Source organism: Stomoxys calcitrans, chromosome 3 (assembly GCF_963082655.1).
Source record: "Stomoxys calcitrans chromosome 3, idStoCalc2.1, whole genome shotgun sequence".
Taxonomy (NCBI): Eukaryota; Metazoa; Arthropoda; class Insecta; order Diptera; family Muscidae; genus Stomoxys; species Stomoxys calcitrans.
In genome coordinates this window covers 97,381,030-97,386,693 of record NC_081554.1, presented here as the reverse complement: position 1 = coordinate 97,386,693, position 5,664 = coordinate 97,381,030, and the positions used below count along the sequence as shown (strand labels likewise).

General features: G+C 36.5%; 1 pseudogene; it reads left to right on the top strand.

Annotated features, from left to right (window-relative positions):
• The first annotated feature begins 495 nt into the window (after positions 1-495).
• LOC106093843 (alpha-endosulfine-like) lies at positions 496-941 on the top strand (annotated as a pseudogene).
• The last annotated feature ends 4,723 nt before the right edge of the window (positions 942-5,664 follow it).

The window sequence follows — 5,664 nt, the reverse complement described above, 5'->3', positions numbered from 1 at the left end:
ATAAAAGACGCACTTATTGTCCGATGTCGCCGAAATTTTGGACAGTGAGTTATGTTAAGCTCCTTGCCATACTTCTTCAATATGGCATAGATCGGTCGATTTAAGGTTTTGGGCTTAAAAGGCCCATTTATTGTTCGATTTCGCCCAAATTTGGGACAGTGAGTTGTATTAGGCTCTTCGAAAATTTTCCGGAAATTTGGCCCAAATCGGTCCAGACTCGTTAGATTTTGCATAGGTCACTTTTTTGGTCCAAGGACAAACGTTGTTGATTTTAAACAGATTCGGTTTAGATTTAGATTATTTCATCCGATACCGCCTTTAAGGGAAATAATTAAGGATATTGTTCAGAAAATTTTGATTGTAGACAAAAATTCTCTTTAGTTCATTGTATGCAAGAATAGTCAACTTTTTGGATCCAGTTTTTGCAAATTACGTTGTGTTATTAAAAAGATTAAATAAGTAATTGGAGCGGAAATTTTCCACAAAACTTGCTGAACTGAACGTGGTCCTGGTGGTCATACCGCAATTTTTGCAAAAGAGACTACAAAAGGAGCAAAAATATTTTGATTCAGGTGACTATCAGATGGCCAAACAGAAAGGAGGTGGCATTAAGTAGGTCTTTGCCAATAAAATAATAATACAACGGTGAAGCCATCCCAACACCGGAAACCGTGCCAGCGCGTAAAACTTCAATTATTCAGCCTTGTAACAAATTTCCAGCGACGAGTTAAGTTAGTTTTCCTCCTCCTACTTACCCCTGCATAAAAATCTATCCTCCTATTACTTACCACAAACTTATTATTATTATGCTATTTAATAATTTTAAATACGATTATCCATTCTGAAAATACTTTCTAATCCTGGGATACATTTTTTTGTTGGAAAATGATTACACTTTTGCTTATTATAACATGAAAATGTAACCAATAATCTCCCAAGAAAACAAAATACCAGAAAGCAATCTTGAAGCTGTACTATGGTCTAATAATAAAAAAAGCAATTAGCTTCTCATCAAGTACACTATATTGATTATTATAAAATACAAATAAAATCTTATTTTCTTTCATTTCTTACCCCTATTCCTAAAAAAATAATTTATTTCCTGTACACATATTTGTGGGGGAGGTTTCAAAGATTTGGCTTAACTGCTCTGTTCTAAAAAGAGCGAAAGAGAAATTAAGAAGAACCTTAAATTTAGTTAATAAGTTTTTACTTACTTCTCTGCCCTACTCATTTTTAAACTTAATTATACTTTTGTTCTGTAAACTTACAAAAATCGAAACGAATTAAAAAATTTACAAAAATGCAAAAAAAAGGCAATAATTCTGATCGTCACAAAATTTTGCACAAGACGTTCTATTTAATACATTTGTGCATAATTTTATAAAAATTGGTTCAGTTTCAGTTATAGCTCCCATATATATCTTTCATCCGATATGGCATTTTAAGGCTCTAGTATTCATAATTTTGATCCGATCCTACAAAATTTTGTCCAAGACGTTCTGTTTAATGTTCCAACATTTGCGCATAATTTTGTCAAAATCGGTTCAGATTTAGATATAGCTCCCATATATATATTTCATCCGATACGGCCTTTTAAGGATCTAGCACCCATAATTTTAGTCCGATCTTTACAAATTTTTTCACAAGACGTTCTTTTTAATATTCCAACATGTGTTAGATAGATTAGATATTCAGCACAATATCTCAATTTCTAAAGACTGTAGAATGATTACAACTGACGGATGGACAGGCACATGGGCATAGTTTAATCGTCTTGGAATTTTACGAAGATCAAAAATATATATATATATCGATGCGATGCACATGGAATGATTAAATGAATATACCCCCTATCCTATGGTGTTGGGTATAAAAATAAATTTAACACGTTTTTGTTCAAAGGTTTTACATGGTTTAATTAATCGGATTGACCCGATGGAGTCCTCCATCGGCAAGGGCTGTCGCCGTAGTGTACAACACACTGCTACAACAACAACTAAGAAATGTCACCAACGAACCAAATATATAGAACGGTTAATTAGTTCTTTAGCACAGACAATCGTTTAATATGGCGATTTGATTTGATTTAAAAAAAAAAAAAACTAAATGATGACTTTTTAATAGATAGTCATATAGTCAATTGTAGACAACTACTACATGATGACCAATGTTATAGGCGTTAAGCCACTGTAAGCGATTAGCACTTTCATTTAAATTAGCGCCATCTACTGGCTGCTATGAATTGGATCGCTAACACGAACAGAGAGCGATTAGCACTTTCATTTAAATTAGCGCCATCTACTGGCTGCTATGAATTGGATCGCTAACACGAACAGAGAGAGGGCAGAGTGGTCTAAATTGCAGCATTTATTTTTGTTATGACAACCTATCGATCCTTAGAATAATTAGTTTGCGGTATTAACTTTTAAATTTTCCACCTTATATGCTTATGTTTGCCATAAATAACAAGTAAAAAGGTATTAAGTTCGGGCGGGCCGAACTTTGTATACCCACCACCTCAGGTATATAAATAAAACACCTTTCATCAGAATCTGGTAAAAAAAAATACATAATTAATGCCCCCATAGGAGCCTTATCGAAATATGGTCCGAATTGTACCAAATTCGACATGGATATTGAGTGGTCTAATAAGTACAAGTCATTTTTCAATTTTGCAGTACAAAATTTGGTCTTTTTTGTAGCCACAATCAAATATAGACCGATCTGAACAATATACGAGACGGATGTTGAGGGCCAAGACTATAAATCGAGAGATCGGTCTATATGGCAGCTATATCCAATTGTGAACCGATCTGGGCCAAATTGAAGAAGGATGTCAAAGGCGCTAACACAACTAACTGTCCCAAATTTCGACGAGATCGGACAATAAATGCCTCTTTTATGGGCCCTAAACCTTAAATAGAGAGATCTGGACCGATCTGGAGTAAATTGAGGAAGGACGTCGGAGAGCCTAACACAACTCATTGTAACAAATTTCACTGACATCGGGCAATAAATGGGCCTTTTATGGCCCCAAAACCTAAAACCGAGAGATCGGTCGATATGGCAGCTATTTCCAAATCTTTACCGATCTGTGCCATGTTGCAGAAGTATGCCTAGGGGCTTAACTTAACTCACCTTCCCAAATTCCGGCGACATCGGACCATAAATGCGCCTTTTATGGGCCCAAAACCTTAAATCGAGAGATCGGTCTATATGGCTGCTACATCCAAATCAAAACCGATCTGGGCCAAATTAAAGAAAGATGTCTAAAGGCTCAACACAACTCACTGACCCGAAAATCGGGAAATAACTGTGGCTTCGATGGGCGGAGGATTGGTCTATATGGCAGCTATATCCAAATCTGATCTGGGCCAAATTGACGAAGGATGTCGAAGAGCCTAACACAACTCACTGTCTCAAATTTCAGCAAAATCGGATAATAAATGTGTCTTTATGGGCCTAAGACCCTAAATCGGCCGATCGGACTATATGGGGGCTATATCACGATATAGTCCGATATAGCCCATCTTTGACCTCATCCTGCTTATGGACAAAAAAAGAATCTGCGCATAGTTTCAGCTCAATATCTCTATTTTTATAGTCTGTAGCGTGATTATCGGACATGTCTAGATCGTCTTAGATTTTTACGCTGATCAAGAATATATATACTTTATAGGGTCAGAAATTGATATATCGATGTGTTGCAAACGGAATGACAAAATGAATATAACCCCATCCTTCGCTGGTGGGTATAGTAATCAAAATATTGTTATTCGGCTAAATAATCATTCTTAAACTAAGATATTCTCAAAGACAAGCACATTTTGGAATATGGAACAAATCGGTCCATAACCTGACATAGCTGTCAATAAAGAAATCTCCCGGTTTGACTTCCTGAGCCTCTGGAGGGCGCAATTATTTCTTGATATTTCCCGAAATTTTGGGAGGTGGTATTTTTTATGGCTACTGCAGCCATGACGAATTCGGTCCAAATTGGTATATAACTTGATATAGTTCTTATATATATATATATATATATATATATATAAACTTATTCAAAGAACTTGTCACCTGCGATACATGGTAGAGGGTATATAAGATTCGGTCCGGCCGAACTCAACGCCCTTTTACTTGATTCAAATCACTTTGGCTTGTTTAACAGAAGGAAATAGAAGGCATCTTCCTTCCCCGTGGTTTCACTATGGACTTAAATGTCTAAACGTAGACTGCCATAAAGACCAACCCCTATTTAATTGTAAATAATTTTTTCACCTGGCCAACTTGTTTCAATGGCATAGGTATTTAGGCGCACATTTCCATTATTCATTAAATGACTCATTGCAAAATCAGTTATTGGGCGTGCAAATTTTGTGTGCCCTTGCACTGCTGAACAAGCTCGTTGCTCGTTTGTGATTTTAAAAATTTTTAATTAAACCAAACTTGAAATTATCCCATATCATTATAACTATTCAGGTTGTCATAATTATTTAGTCTTCCATTTGAATCAATTACAACGGTGATAAATTTCATTGCCAACCAAAGTAATTGGGATTATCAAATCTCAAGCCGCGATAAACGGATAATGATGACAACGATTGCAATGCCAGCAAATAAATTGTCGTTTGTGATGTTGCAATTGTCAGACACTCTTACTTGTGCTGCTGCAGTCACTACCACCGCATCTCGCATTGTACATGGAAATTAATTTCAAATAAATTAATTATTATTTATTATCAAATAAATCAGGAGAGCACAAACGGCAATGGGCTTGTTTGGGCCTGCTTTTATGCCCACGGTGTGAACACAACGTAAATGTCACATTCAGATACGAACGTACTTTTGCCCACAAATCATTGGGCTATTGAACATGAATGCCTATATTGTAAATAAGCGATTGTTTGAAAACAATTTCAAAATAAATTACAAATTATAATTGGTTTCCCACATTTCGCTATGTGGCACAACAGGTCCGCGAAATGAAATTTTGCAGAAAGTAGTCCTGGGAGCAATTAATTTGCGCCACAGTTGTTTGTGGTGGTTAAGGAAGGCTGAGATGCGATGGGTTATGGGCACCAGCCGAATCCGTGGCATTTGCATTTTCTTTTGACTTGTCGACTAAAGAAGTTCTCATATGCTGAACTCCTGGGTGACACAGATTTGACTTTCATAGAAGGAATGGCATGATTATTCCCATTTCACTTGCAAACCACTTTGTATATAAACATTATTTTTTTTCTATTGCATACATATGCAAATTTTCATGTACATGTGGTAGTGTGGTTAAATTTAAGCAAATGCATAACATGTTTGTTCATTAAATCAAGTGCAAAATGTGTGCATTCAATCGCATTCATTGATTTCCTCAGCAATCCTCATCACTCGATCGGGTGAAGAGGAGAGCTGTATACGCAACAATTTGCAACAAAATACAAGAAGATATTTACCCACAACAAATAGCGTTGATGCATCAAACCCCCCAATCCACCGCAAGGACTCAATGGCACAAACCACACTCGCACACACTTGTACACACACTCACACACACGTACAGCAAGTATATCATTAAAGGTGAATGTTGATACCACATGCCGCTGCAACGTTCCCAAGTGTACGAATGGTATTAACTGACAACCAGGTAGGCATATGTGTGTGCGCGCG